Consider the following 16,490-nt stretch of genomic DNA (forward strand, 5'->3'; position numbering starts at 1 on the left):
CTGCTCACTCTTCCCAAACTTTTCTCTCACCCACGCAGGCTGGGCTCCATTTCCAAACCCTGCTTGGCCAATGCGTCACTTTAATGCGAAGTTGCTCCTTCTGCTTCCTAAACCGGTGTTCTGACCTTTCCCCATTTCTTGCCTTCCTCTTAATACTTCATGCCACCACTTCCAATGGTTCCTGTCGCTGATATCAAGGCCTGTCCACTGCTTCCTGTTCACTCTCCCATCACCTTCTGGGTGTAACCACGCCCTTCCTTCCAAATAATGCGTTATGTTACAGGTTAGTTAATACCATCCTCATGCCTTTTTTGACAACTGTTGTTTTACTTAGTTTAGGACTTTTTGCTTAGTTTTGAACATTACATATATGTTTAGTAATTGTTTAGTAATTTATTTGACTTTTTGAATTGACATACAGTAAAATTAACTTTTTGGGGAGGGAGGGGCTTAAAAACTTGTTTGGATTCTTGTAGCCAACAACACAATTAGGATACATCACCCGAAGAATTCTGTCTTGTCCTTTTATAGCCACACCCTCCCCAAACTCGAATACACAACCATTGACATAGTTTTGCCTACATCGCTGTAGTTTTGCCTTTTTGAGAATGTTATGTACATGGAATTATGCCATGTGCAACATTTTGAGTCTGACTTTATTCATTCACCAGTATGCTTTTGAGATTCACCCATGTTGTTGTGTGTATCAATAGTTCTTTTTATTGTTGGATGCTATCCCATTCTTTGTACCGAATTTTGTTTATTCAACCATTGAAGGATATTTGGGCGATTTCCAGTTTTTGGCGATTGTGAATAGATCGTCTTCAAACAGTTGCACGCAGAGTTTTGTATGCACAAAAGTTTTCAAATTAGTTGGGTAAATACCTTGGAGTGTCAATGGAAAACTTATTTAACATAATAGGATCCTACAGTTTTCCGGAGTGTGTACACCATTTTCGTAACAACTAGCAATGTATGAGTCTCACCTTCCTGCAGCCTTTATGATATGATATCATATGATATTGGATATATATGTGTTTGTATAATTTACACAGCAAATATATATGTATATATATGCATATGTGGCATTTTCATAGTTGTGGAGACATATGTCATTGTCATTTTAATTTTTAATTCCTTAGTAAAAATGACGTTGAGCATACTTTCATATGCTCACCTGCTAGCTGTATATCTTCTTTGATGAGGAATCTGTTCACATCCTTTGCTGTTTTTAATTTGGGTTTTTTAATTTTCCTATTATTGAGTTTTAAGAGTTCTTTGTATATTTTGGATAAGAGTACTTTATAAGATATGTGTTTTGCAAATATTTTCTGCCAGTGTGAGGCTTGTTTTTCATTCTCTTAACAGTGTCTTTTGCAGAGTAGAAGTTTTTAATTATAGTAAAAGTCTAACTTAGCATTTTTTCTTTCAAGAATCATAGTTCTGGTATTATATCAAAAAAAAATCACCAAATCCAAGGTCATATAGATTTAAGTATGTTTTCTTCTTCAAGTTTTATAGTTTTACATTTTACATTTAGGTGTATGATTCATTTTTACTTAATTTTTGTGAGGGTATAAGGTCTATATCAAGATTTGTTTTTGGGGGGTGCCTGGGTGTCTCAGTTGTTAAGCATCTGCCTTCGGCTCAGGTCATGGCCCCAGGGTCCTGGGATCGAGTCCCACATCGGGCTCCCTGCTCAGCGGGAAGCCTACTTCTTCCTCTCCCACTCCCCCTGCTTGTGTTCCCTCTCTTGCTGTGTCTCTCTCTGTCAAATAAATAAAATCTTTTAAAAAAAATAAGATTCTTTTTTTGTTTTGCATGTGGATGTTCAGTTGCTTCGGCATCGTTTCTTGAGAAAACTATTCTTTCCCCACTGAGTTACCTTTGCTCCTTTGTCAGAGGTTAGCTGACTATATTTATTTGCATTGATCCATATGTTTATTCTTTGACCAATAATATCAGACTGTCTTGATCACTACAGTTTTATAGTAAGTCTTGAAGTTGGGTAGTGTCATTCTTCTGTATTATATTGGCTATTCTAGCTCTTTTTTCTTTTTCATATAAACCTTAGAATCAATTTGTAGATATCTGCAAAATAGCTTGTTTGGATTTTAATTGGGATTCCATTGATCGGTGGATCAAGTTTGGAAGAATTTACGTCTTAACAAGATTGAGTTCTCCAATCCATGGATATAAAATATCTATCCATTTATTTAGATCTTCTTTAAATTTTTCAGCAATGTTTGATGGCTTTCTGTATAAGAGTTCTATACATGTTTTGAGTTATATGTAAGTATTTTTTGGAGTTATTGTAAATAAAATTGTTTCTTAATTTCTTTTTTTTTAATTTTTTATTGTTATGTTAATCACCATATATTACATCATTAGTTTTTGATGCAGTGTTCCTGTTTCTTAATTTCTAATTTCAATTGTTTATTGTTGGAATATAGGAAAGCAGTTGACTCTTCTATATTAACCTTGTGTCTTGTAACCATGCTATTCTTGCCCCAGTAGTATTTTTGAGGATTCTTTGGGATTTTCTACATCGAATATTGTAATCTACTAATAGAGACAGTTTTATTTCTTCTTTTTCAATCTATAGATTTGATTGTCTTTTCTTGTCCTCTTGAACTAGCCAGGACTTCCAGTATAATGTGGAATAGGAGTGATAAAAGAGAATATCCTTGCTCTAGGCCTGATTTTAGGGGGGAGCATACAGTTTCTCATCATTAAGTATGATGTTAACTCTAGATTTTTTTGTGCATATTCTTTATCAAATCAATGAAGTTTCTATTTCTAGTTTAAAGCTTTTTTTTTTAATGAATGGGTGTTGAATTTTGTCAGATGGTTTTTCTGCATCTATTGATATGATCACATGATATTTCTTATTTAGCTTATTGATGTGATGGGTTACTCGTTTGATGTTTGAATGTTGAGTCAGTCTTGCATACCTGGGATAAATCCCACTTGGTTGGGGTATATACTTGTTTTTATACAGTGCTGGATTCATTTATTTGAGAGCAATAGTGAGAAAGAGCATGAGCAGGGAGAGGGGCAGAGGGAGAGGGAGAAGCAGACTCCCCACTGAGCAGGGATTCCCTGTACTGGACTCGATCTCAGGACCCCAGGTTCATGACCCGAGCTGAAAGCAGATGCTTAACCAATTGAGCCACCCAGGTGCCCTGCAGTGCTGGATTCAGTTTGCTGTTTTGTTACTGAAGATTTTTATGTCTATGTTCATGATAGATATTGGTTTGTAGTTTTCCTTTCTTTTAAAATCTATATCTCATTTTAAAATTAGGGTAATGCTGGACTCATAGAATGAGTTAGGAAGTGCTCCCTCTGCTTCTAGCCTCTGGAAGAGATTGTAAAGAATTAGTATAGTTTCTTTCTTAAAAGTTTGGTAAAATTCACTAGTGAAACCATCTGGCTCTGGTGATTATTTTGGAAGGCTATTGATTATTGATTCAATTTCTTTATAAATACAGACTCATTTAGTTATCTACTTGTTTTTGCATGCATTTTGGTAGTTGTGTCTTTAAAGGAATTGGTTCATTTCTTTAAAATATTCACTTCTGTGGGTATAAAGTTGTTCATTGTCATTCTTTATTATTTTTTTCATGTTCATGAAGTCAGGAGGGAAGAAATCTCTTTCATTTCTGATACTGTTACACTGTGCCCAATATCTTTTTTTTCTTGGTAAGCCTGGCACAGTTTTACAAATTTTTATGGTCTGTGCAAAGAACCAGCTTTGGTTTTTTTTAATTTTCTCTATTGTTTTTCTGTTTTTCATTTCTTTAAACCATCTCCCCCCCCCCCGCCCCCATAACCATCATTTCTTCTCTATGGTTGAGAGTCAGCTTCTAGGTTTGCCTCTCTCCATCCTCTTTTCCCAAGTTTTTATTTAAATTCCAACTAGTTTACATACAATGTAATAATAGTTTCTGGTGCAGAATTTAGTGATTCTTCACATATAACACCGGTGCTCATGCCAACAAGTGCCCACCTTACTACCCATCACCTATTTAACCCGTTCCCCACCCACTTCCCCTCCAGTAACCATCAGTTTGTTCTCTATAGTTAAGAGTTTGTTTCTTGGTTTTCCTCTCTTCTTTTCCCCTGTATATTCATTTGTTTTGTTTCTTAAATTTCACATATGAGTGAAATCATATGGTATTGGTCTTTCTCTGACTGACACTTCGCTTAGCATAATACTCTCTAACTCCATCTATGTTGTTGCAAATGGTGAGATTTCATTCTTTTTGATGGCTTAGTAATATTCCTCACATCATACACAAAAATGAATTCAAAGTGGATTAAAGACCAAAATGTAAGACAGGAAACTATTAAAATCCTAGAGGAGAACACAGGCAGTACCTCTTTCATATTAGCCACAACAACTTCTTATTAGATATTTGTCCTGAGGCAAGGGAAACAAAAGCAAAAATAAAAAGCATTTGTACAGTGAAGAAAACAATGAACAAAACTAAAAAGCAGCTTACAGAATGGCATATCAGATAAAGGGTTAGTATCCAAAATCTATAAAGAACTTATAAAACTCAATACCCAAAAAATAAGTATTCCAGTTAAAAAATGGGCAGAAGACATGAATAGGTACTTTTCCAAAGAAGACATAAAGATGGCCAAAAGATATGTGAGAAGATGCTCAACATCACTCACCATCAGGTAAATACAAATCAAAGTACAATGAGATATCACCTCATACCTGTCAGAATGGCTGAAATTAACAACACAGGTTTGAGGAGGAAGAGGGGAAAGGGGAACCCCTTGCACTGTTAGTAGGAATGCAAACTGGTGCAGCCACTCTGAGAAATAGTATGGACATTCCTTAAAAAATTAAAAATAGAACTACTCTAGATCCAGCAACTGCAGTCCTAGGTATTACCCAAAGGATAAAAAATACTAATTCAAAGGAGTGCATACACCCTGACGTTTATAGCAGCATTATCAACCATAGCCAAATTATGGAAAGAGCCCAAATGTCCATCGACTGATGAATGGATAAAGAAAATGGATAAAAAATATATATATACACACACACAATGGAAGACTGTGTTTTTCTTCTCTTTTATGACGTCTTGTAAATTTTTATTGAAATCCATACATAATGTATTGGGTAATGAGAACTGAGGTAAATTGTCCTCCACAATGAGTTTTGATGTTCATAAGAGTAGGATTGAGGCTTTGTTTTATGGCTGTGGTTTGTAGGTACCAGAGGAATTGTCCCTGTTGTCTTCTCTCTTAACTTTGGGCCTCCCAAGGACTCCTCCCCAAGAGTCTGTGTTGTGCAGCTCTTTTATTTGTTATCCACTGTTAGTATCCTGGAACCCTGTCAGTATAGTGGTAAGGTATGGGTGCGGGAGAGTTTTTCATAATCTTCCAATTATATCAAGTCTTTTAGCATACATGTTTCCATGCCCTGTGACCTTGACAGGTGTTTCTTCTTCTATGGATTTCCCTTCCCCCATGTCTTAGGTAAGACAGGCAGGTTATAGGGGGTAGATTGAGAGGACTTTTTTATGGAAATGAGACAGGGCTCCAATAAAAGCTTTCCCCCTGGAGAGTAGGCCTGTTTTATGGAAAAGGCTCTGGTATATTTCACAAGGCTTAGCCTTCCTCTCCCTGCTAATGCCAAAAGGGAATCTTCCTTGGACCTTCATTGTGAAAAGCTGGCAAGGTTTCTAGAGGTAATATCCATGAAAGTGTGGGAGTCCTCCTAAGCTTGGGCCCCCAGGAGTTTCTCACTTTCAAACTGGTCCATACTGTGCCTCTTGTAATTTGTCAAAATTACCATTTAGGTGTTCTATCAGTGTGCTTATCCAGGTGAGCAGATCTCAGTGTGACTTTCTAGATTCACCTTTCAGATTTCCAGGTGGTGGTTTGTCCTGCAACGCCAGTTTTCTGAGGGGTCCAGGAAAAGTCATTGCTTTTCATTTGTCCAGTTCTTATTGCAGAGACAACAATGATTTGCAAGCTCTCTACACACTGGAGCCCAAACCAGATGTCTCCCTATCATTATGGTTGTAACATGTATTTTCCTAATGGTTAACGATGGTGAGGCTCTTTTCATGGGCTTGTTTGCCATCCTTCTATTCTTTCTGGTGAATTTTCTGTTCAAGTCTTACATTCATTTTTATGGGATTATTTTATTTCTGTTAAGATTTGAGGGTACTTTGCATATTCTGGATAAAAGTCCTTTATCAAATATAGGATTTGCAAATATTTTCTTCCATTGTGTAGCTTATCTATTCATTCTATTAAGGTTTTTCTCATAAAACAAATATTCTCAATTTTTAAAAAATTTTTATTGTTATGTTAATCACCATACATTACATCATTAGTTTTTTTTATTTTGTTATTGTTATGTTAATCACCATACATTACATCATTACTTTTTCATGTAGTGTTCCATGATTCATTGTTTGTGCATAACACCCAGTGCTCCACGCAGAATGTGCCCTCTTTAATACCCATCACCAGGCTAACCTATCCCCCCACCCCCCTCCCCTCTAGAACCCTCAGTTTGTTTTTCAGAGTCCATCGTCTCTCATGGTTCCTCTCCCCCTCTGACTTACTCCCCTTCATTCCTCCCCTCCTGCTATCTTCTTCTTTTTTTTTCTTAACATGTATTGCATTATTTGTTTCAGAAGTACAGATCTGTAATTCAACAGTCTTGCACAATTCACAGCACTCACCATAGCACATACCATCTCCAATGTCTATCACCCAGCCACCCCATCCCTCCCACCCCCCACCAGTCCAGCAACCCTCAGTTTGCTTCCTGAGGTTAAGAATTCCTCACATCAGTGAGGTCATAGGATACATGTCTTTCTCTGATTGACTTATTTCACTCAGCATAACACCCTCCAGGTCCATCCACATTGTTGCAAATGGCAAGATCTCATTCCTTTTTATGGCTGCATAATATTCCATTGTGTATATAAACCACATCTTCTTTATCCATTTATCTGTTGATGGACATCTTGGCTCTTTCCAGAGTTTGGCTATGTGGACATTGCTGCTATAAACTTTGGGGTGCACGTACCCCTTTGGATCCCTACATTTGTATCTTTGTGGTAAATACCCAGAAGTGCAATTGCTGGATCGTATGGTAGCTCTATTTTCAACTTTTTGAAGAACCTCCATACTGTTTTCCAGAGTGGCTGCACCAGCTTGCATTCCCACACTGTGCATTGATTTTATATCCTGCTACTTTACTGAATTCCTGTATGAGTTCTAGCAGTTTTGGGGTGGAGTCTTTTGAGTTTTCCACATACAGTATCATATCATCTGCAAAGAGTGAGAGTTTGACTTCCTCTTTGCTGATTTGGATGCCTTTGATTTCTTTTTGTTCTCTCATTGCTGTGGCTAGGACTTCTAATACTATGTTGAATAGCAGTGGTGATAGCGGACATCCCTGCCGCGTTCCTGACCTTAGGGGAAAAGCTCTCCACTTTTCCCCATTGAGAATGATATTCACTGTAGGTTTTTCATAGATCGCTTTTATGATATTGAGGTATGTACCCTCTATCTCTATGCTCTGAAGAGTTTTGATCAAGAAAGGATGCTATACTTTGTCAAATGCTTTTTCTGCATCTACTGAGAGGATCATATGATTCTAGTTCTTTCTTTTGTTAATGTATTGTATCACGTTGATTGATTTGCGGATGTTGAACCGACCTTGCAGCCCAGGGATAAATCCCACTTGGTAGTGGTGAATAATCCTTTTAATGTACTGTTGGATCCTATTGGCTAGTATTTTGGTGAGAATTTTTGCATCCATGTTCATCAAGGATATTGGGATGTAATTCTCCTTTTTGATAGGGTCTTGGTCTGGTTTTGGGATCAAGGTAATACTGGCCTCATAAAATAGGTTTGGGAGTTTCCCTTCCATTTCAATTTTTTGGAACAGTTTCAGGAGAATAGGTATTAATTCTTCTTGAAATGTTTGGTAGAATTCCCCTGGGAAGCCATCTGGCCCTGAGTTTTTTTGTTGGGAGATTTTTGATGACTGCTTCAATTTCCTTAGTGGTTATAGGTCTGTTCAGGTTTTCTATTTCTTCCTGGTTCACTTTTGGTAGTTGATACATCTCGAGGAATGCACCCATTTCTTCCAGGTTATCTAATTTGCTGGCATAGAGTTGCTCATAATATGTTCTTCTAATTGTTTGTATTTCCTTGGTGTTGGTTGTGATCTCTCCTCCTTCATTCATGATTTTGTTGATTTGGGTCATTTCTCTTTTCTTTTTGATCAGTCTGGCCAGGGGTTTATCAATCTTGTTAATTCTTTCAAAGAACCAGCTCCTAGTTTCGTTGATCTGTTCTAGTGTTCTTTTGGTTTCTAGTTCATTGATTTCTGCTCTGATCTTTATGATTGCTCTTCTCCTGCTGAGTTTAGGCTTATTTGCTATTTTTTCTCTAGTTCCTTTAGGTGTAGGGTTAGGTGGTGTATTTGAGACCTTTCTTGTTTCTTGAGAAAGTCTTGTATTGCTATATACTTTCCTCTTAGGACTGCCTTTGTTGTACCCCAAAGATTTTGAACAGTTGTGTTTTCATTTTCATTGGTTTCCATGAATTTTTTTTAATTCTTCTTTAATTTCCTGGTTGACCCATTCATTCTTTAGTAGGATGCTCTTTAGCCTCCATGTATTTGATTTCTTTCTGACTTTCCTCTTGTGATTGAGCTCTAGTTTCAAAGCATTGTGGTCTGAAAACATGCAGGGAATGATCCCAATCTTTTGGTACCGTTTGAGACCTGATTTGTGACCTAGGATGTGATCAATTCTGGAGAATGTTCCATGGGCACTAGAGAAGAGTGTGTATTCCGTTGCTTTGGGATGGAATGTTCTGAATATGTCTGTGAAGTCCATTTGGTCCAGTGTATCATTTAAAGTCTTTATTTCCTTGTTGATCTTTTGCTTAGATGATCTGTCCATTTTGATCAGGGGGGTGTTAAAGTCCCCCACTATTATTGTATTGTTGTCAATGTGTTTCTTCGCTTTTGTTATTAATTGCCTTATATAATTGTCTGCGCCCATGTTAGGGGCATAGATATCTACAATTGTTAGACCATCTTGTTGGATAGACCCTTTAAGTAGGATATAGTGTCCTTCTTCATCTCTTATTACAGTCTTTGTTTTAAAATCTAATTTGTCTGATATAAGGATTGCCACCCCAGCTTTCTTTTGGTGTCCATGAGCATGGTAAATGGTTTTCCACCCCCTCACTTTCAATCTGGGGTGTCTTTGGGTCTAAAATGAGTCTCTTGCAGACAGCATATCGATGGGTGTTGTGTTTTAATCCAATCTGATAGCCTGTGTCTTTTGATTGGGACATTTAGCCCATTTACATTCATGGTAACTATTGAAAGGTATGAATTTAGTGCCATTGTATTGCCTGTAAGGCGACTGTTACTGTATATTGTCTGTGTTCCTTTCTGATCTATACTGCTTTTAGGCTCTCTCTTTGCTTAGAGGACCCCTTTCAATATTTCTTGGAGGGCTGGTTTCGTGTTTGCCAATTCCTTTAGTTTTTGTGTGTCCTGGAAGCTTTTTACCTCTCCTTCAATTTTTAATGACAGCCTAGCTGGATATAGTATTCTTGGCTGCATATTTTTCTTGTTTAGTGCTCTGAAGATTTCATGCCAGTCCTTTCTGGCCCGCCAGGTCTCTGTGGATAGGTCTGTTGCCAATCTAATGTTTCTACCATTGTAGGTTACATATCTCTTCTCCCGAGCTGCTTTCAGGATTTTCTCTTTTTCTCTGAGACTCGTAAGTTTTACTATTAGATGTCGGGGTGTTACCTATTTTTATTGATTTTGAGAGGGGTTCTCTGTGCCTCCTGGATTTTGATGCCTATTTCCTTTCCCACATTAGGGAAGTTCTCTGCTATAATTTGTTCCAATATACCTTCTGCCCCTCTCTCTCTTTCTTCTTCTTCTGGGATCCCAATTTTTCTAATGTTTTGTCTTAATGTATCACTTATCTCTCAAATTCTGCCCTTGTGATCCTGTAGTTGTTTATCTCTCCTTTTCTCAGCCTCTTTATTTTCCATCATTTGGTCTTCTATATCACTGATTCTCTCTTCTGCCTCATTTATCCTAGCGGTTAGTGCCCTCATTTTTGATTGCTCCTCATTGATAGCCTTTTTAATTTCGACTTGGTTAGATTTTAGTTTTTTATTTCTCCAGAAAGGGTTTCTCTAAAATCTTCCATGCTTTTTTCAAGCCCAATTAGTATCTTTAAAGTCATGATTCTGAACTCTAGGTCCGACATCATACTAATGTCCATATTGAGTAGTCCCTGGCAGATGGTACTACCTCTTGTTCTTTTTGTTGAGGTGATTTTTTTCATCTTGTCATTTTGTCCAGAGGAGAATAGATGAATGAGAGAACAAAATGCTAACAGGTTAACAATGTCCCCAGCAAATATACTCTATACAAATCAGAAAAGACCTGAAACCAGGGGACAAGAAAGGGAAAGAAAGAAAAAAGAAAGAGAAAAGAAAAAAGAAAAGGAGAAAGAAAAAGATAAAAACAAACAAAAACAGAACAAAACAAAAAAACAGAATATGATCAAATATGATCAGTCTAGTGCATAGATCAGTGCCACACACTAGATTTTGTGCATATTTTGGCCTGTTAGAAGAAAGTGCCTCCTAAAATTTTAAAGGAAGAAAGACATATATGTACAAAATAAGGGTTGATACAATGAAGGGATGGAAGATGACTGTAAAGATGAAAATTATAAAAGATTTTATAAAAGGAATTGATAAGAAGTTCGAAAAAAGAAAGAAGATTAAAAAAAAAAAAAGGGAGAGAATGTGATCAGGCAGGAGACTAGAACAAAGCCATACACTAGTGATTTAGGGTATATTTTGATCTGTTAGAAGAAACTGTATCTCAAAATTTTAAGGAGAGAACAACTTATATATATATGCCAAAAATAAGGGTACCTACTATGAAGGGATAAAATATGACTCTAAAAATGAAAAATAAAAAATGTTTTTAAAAAAAGGGATTGATAAGATGTTGGTGGAAAAAGAAAAATTAAAAAAAAAAACAGTTAAAAAAATTAACTTTGATGAACTAATGAATCATGTTAAAAACGCCATGAATTCTATGTGCAGTATTCCCCTAACACTGGAGTTCTCCTGTTCTCCTTGATCGGTAAACTTGGTCTTGGCTTGCTGGCTGTTCGTGCTGATCTTCTGGGGGAGGGGCCTGTTGCCGTGGTTCTCAAATGTCTTTGCCGCAGGCGGTATTGCCCTGCCCTTGGAAGTCCCGGGCTAAGCAAGCTGCTCCGGTTTGCTCTCAGGAGCTTTTGTTCCCTGCAAGCTCTCGGTACAGCTTTGGAGGACCAGGGTGAAAATGGTGGCCTCCCAATCTCCGCCCGGAGGAGCTGAGAACTCGGGGCCCCACTCCTCAGTGTGCCCCCAGAGAAAAGCAGTCACTCCCGTGTCCCCGGTCTCCGGCCACACTCCGTTCTCACCCAGCCTGTGACTGAGCGTTTCTCTCTGGCACCCGACCCCGTGTGGAGTCTCCAAACCCAGCAGATCCCTGCGGTGTACTCCCGCACCGCTCTTCCCCGGGGAGGAAGGGGAGTCTCCCCAGCTCTGCCGCTTGTTGGGTCCCTGCTGGAGGAGCAGTAGCCTGACTGGGCCGCGGATCACAGTTTATGGCAACCCCGAGCTGAGAGCCCGCGCCTTGGCTCCGTCTCTGCAGCTGGCTTCCCCGCTCCGATACCTGGGAGCTCTGCTGCACTCAGGCACCCCTGGTCTTTCTGTGACCCCAAGGGTCCTGAGACCACACTGTCCCGTGAGGGTTCCACTCCCCGCTTAGCCACTGGAGCGACGTCCCTCAGCGGAGCCAACTTCTAAAAGGTCCGATTTTGTGCTCCGCTGCTGTCACTTGGCAGAAGCGGCCGACAGAGGCCCCCTCCCCTGCCATCTATCCTCCCGAATATCACCTCGGATTCACTTCTCCGCATATCCTACCTTCCAGTAAGTGGTCGTTTCTCTGTTCAGAGAGTTGTTGCTACTCTCTTCTTTGATCTCCTGTTGAGTTCGTAGGTGTTCAGAATGGTTTGATCCCTATTCAGCTGAATTCCTGAGACCAGAGGAAATCCAGGTCTCCTACTCCTCCGCCATCTTGCTCCGCCCCAAACATTCTCAATTTTGACGAAGTCTGATTTAGAATTTTTTATTTTATTTTATGGCTCAGATTTTTGGTGACATATTAAGTACTCTTTGCCTAAATCCATGTCACAAATATCCTCTATGTTTTCTTCAAAATGTTTTACAGATTTGCATTTTACATTTATATATATGTGTGTGTGTGTATAATCTATTTTTCATTAATTTTTAAAAATAGGTGTGACTATTAGGTACAGGTACATTTTTTTTTTCATGTAGATACCTAATTCTTTCAACAACATTTATTGAAGGCTTTCCTTTGCATTGAATTACCTTTGCCAAAAATCAAATGTGTGGATTAATTTGTGTATTTTATGTTGCAGTGATATATATCCTTTCACCTTCTTTGATTACTATAGTTCTATATTAAGTTTTAAAATCAAATACTGTGAGTCCTCTGACTTTGTTCTTTTCAAAAAAAAATTTGGCTATACTATTTCCTTTGCCTTTTTTTTTTTAAAGATTTTATTTATTTATGAGAGAGAGCACAAGAAGGGAAGAAAGGGAGAAGCAGCCTCCCACTCAGTGGGGAGCCAGACACTGGGCAGGTGAGCCCAATGCAGGGCTCAATCCCAGGACCCCGTGTCCTGCAGACACTTAACGGACTGAGCCACCCGGGTGCCCTGTTCCTTTGCCCTTCTATATAACTTTCAGAATCAAGTTTATCTGTATCTACAAAAACACTTGACGGGGTTTTGATGGGAATGGAGTTAAATCTGTAGATCAATCTGGGGAGAATTGATATCTTAAATGTGTGTTTCCCAATCAGTGTACATAATAAGTCTATTTATTTCTTCTTTGATTTCTTTCATCAATATATGGTAATATCAAGATCCTTCACATGGTTTGGTAAATTTCTTTGTACGTATTTCAAAATAATTTGTTAAAGATATTGTGAATTTTCAAAAATGCCCATTTCCGTTGTTCATTTCTATTATATAGAAATATGATTGAATTTTGTGTGTTGACCTTGCATCCTACAACTTAGTATTTCTAGGGGCTTTTTCATGGATCCCATTAGATTTTATGTATGGATAATATATTTTGTTAATAGGAATAGTTTTCTTCTTCTTTTCCAGACCATATGCCATTTTTTCCCTCACTAATTGCACTGGCAAGAACTTCCCATAGGAAAATGAATAAAAGATAAATGTGAACAGCCTTGCCTTATTTTTGATCTTTGGAGCAAAAAAATCAATCTTTCAACATTATGATTTTAGCTGAAGGCTTTTGTGAATGCCCTTGGTAGGGGTTGAGGAGGTCCCTTTTAGTTTTAGTTTGCTGAATGTTTGTGTTATAAGTGCATACCGAATTTTGTCAGATGTTTCTTTTGCATCGATTTGGACAGTCATGTGGTGTTCTCCATTAGTCTGTTAATATGGTGGATTATGTTGTCTGTTTTTGAATATTGAACCAGCCCTGCATTCCCAGGACCTATCCAGCTTTCATAACGTGTTTTTTTTTTCTTTTTTATGGTTTGTTGGAATCAATTTGTCAGTATTTTTGAGCAATTCTGCCATCTATCTTCATGAGGATATTGGTTTGTTGTTCTCTTGTACTATCTTTGAGTATCTTTGACTTCGCTTTGGGATCAGGGTAATGGTAATCTCATAAAAATGTCCATTTTCTGGAAGTCATTGTGTAGAATTTGTACTGTTTCTTCTTTGGTAGTTTCACCAGTAAAACTGTGTGTACATGAGGATTTTTTTCCAAAGGTTTTTAACTACAAATTCAGAGTTTTGTTATAGATATGGAACTATTCAGGAATTCAGATACAACTTTATGAATTTATTCTCTTGCTCTCCCTTCTCTGCACAGTCTTCTTCATTCTGTCCAACTTTCTGGGGCCTTCCTTGTTGGCCTTCCAGCCAGAAAACTAGGACTCTAATCTCTCCCCTCTGCCACACGCTTCCCACAACAATATCTCCATTCAGGGCCAAGTTGCAGGATTATAGCAAAAGAAAAAAAAAAAGCAACGGAGACATTCCACACACTCCGAGAACACATCTCTTCTAGTAGGAGAGAAGGTCATCTATATCAGCATTTTAGGTGCCTGCCTGGCCTCAATTGCCTCTTCTGCCACCATCACCATGGTGCAGTATTGTTTGACCGTTGGGATAGGAAAGAGGGGCCAAAAGAATTGTAAAATAATCCCCATTTCAAAAGAATGAAAATGAATCATTTCATGTGAGTGAAATAGCCTAGAGGGTGAGGAAACAAGACATAGCTTCTCGAATCCTCAGTGTGTTGGAAGGGACAGAGATGTGACCCTGCACTATAGTCATCAGGTGTGTCTTTGACCCTTTGACCCTGGGCACCCAGTGAAAACTACCAGGTGAGCAGAGGAGAGTAGGAAAAAGTCAGCAACATAGATTTGAAATCTCCCGAATCCCCTGATAAAAACAGAGCAACTAAGATAATAAACTGAAAACACTTGAGTAACATATGCAACCAATTTAGGAGATAAGATAATCTCACAAATACCAGTGTCAGAAAAGGGTGGGGACAAACCATCAAGAGATAATATCCCAGTGCAACTTTAGAAACTATGTGAGGAATTGAAGGAAAGATAAAGGAAAGACAAAGGTGGCCTACAGTTTAAGGTAATTACTTCTATTTTTTTTTTGTACTAAAAGTGTTTATCATGCATGACTTTTTATTTAAAACAGTCTTATTGAGGTATGATTGACCTCAAATAAACTCAACACACTTAAAGAGTATAATTTGACAAGCTTTGACATATGCATATAGTCAAGAAACCATCGCCATGACCAAGATGATTAATATTTCCATCACCCCCAATTTCCTTGAGGCCCTTGGTAGTCCCTTCCTCATGTCCTCCCTATTCTTCCCTCTTCTCTCCCAGGCAACCACTCGTCTGCTTTCTGCTTTCTGGTGTTGACATTTAAAAAAAAATACCTTTTCTGTCTTCATTGAATTTGTTTTTCTCATTTAATAGGTAATAGTTTTCCTAATGTTAACCCATACACTGTTAGATCTCTTTTACTAATGTTTTGTTTAGGATAATGGCATCTCTGTGCATGAATGAGATTGGACTATTTTTCTTTCTCATGATCTCCCTGTTTTCAGTATCAAAGTTATACTAAATCCATAAAATTAGTTGGAGGATATCAGGATAGGCTGGGTTGTATGGCATAACAAAGGAGGCTAAAAATCTCAAGGGGTTAAATGCAACTGTAGATTTCCAGCTCTTGCTACATCTCAGGGTATCAATGCTCATTCTCTCTGTCTTCCTGTGTGCTGCCCTGTGCCCTAGGAGGCCCATCTGTATCAAAGGGCTTCCTTACTCTCCGGCTTCCTATTGAGTTTGGCCAACAAGGAGCACTGGCAAGAGAGGAGAGGGAGAAAATCAAATAAGGGTGTTCCCTATCTGTGGGATTGCCACAAGCTGGCAAACTAGCATAATCTAGCCTAATTTCTAAGAGTGTAAAACTTGCACTCCACCAAGTACCTGGAATGAGGCTATTTGCATAACATGCATGTCTACTCTTGGAAGTGTGGATTCTATTTATTTGGAACAATCTTCCATACTTCCCAGGACGTATCTGGCATAATATGCTATTAAGCCCATCTGGGGACTCATTTTTTGTTGTTGCTGTTCATTTGTTAATTTTTACAGTGCGAATACTGTGCTGGTTCATACATATATGGTTAAATGCGTTTTGTCGAATGTATAAACCCATTTAACCCACACCCCTATCAAGAAATAAACATTTTTATTGTCCTGGAAAATTCTGTTTTCTAATTAAAGATTTTATTTTGCCCATCCTAGGTCTTTTGCACTTCTTTATAATTTGATAATCTGTTAATTTCTACAGTAATACTGCTAGGATTTTTGTTGGCATTGCCTTTAATTCTACAGATTACTTTGAAGGGAAAAATGTCATTTTAAAAATATTGAATCTTCCAACCCATTAATATGATATATAATATATTTATTAAGGTTTTCTTTAATTTCTTTCAAAAATGCTACAGATCTTTCAGCATACAGATCTTGCACATATTTTTAAAAATTTACTATAATTATTTATTTCTAACTATCCGTAACTACTGTAAGTGGTATATAAACATTAATTTTTCAACTGAATGTTGTTAGTATAAAGAGTACACTTGATTTTGCATATTGACTTTGTGTACTGCAACCTTGCTAAATTCACTCATTATTTTTATTTTTATTTTTTTCTTCTTGTCATGGATTTCTTAGGATTTTCTACAGAGGTTGTGTCATCTGTGATTAAAGGCAATTTTATTTT

Source organism: Callorhinus ursinus, unplaced genomic scaffold (assembly GCF_003265705.2).
Source record: "Callorhinus ursinus isolate GAN/ISIS: 27379988/994484 unplaced genomic scaffold, GSC_fseal_2.0 scaffold47, whole genome shotgun sequence".
Classification (NCBI taxonomy): Eukaryota; Metazoa; Chordata; class Mammalia; order Carnivora; family Otariidae; genus Callorhinus; species Callorhinus ursinus.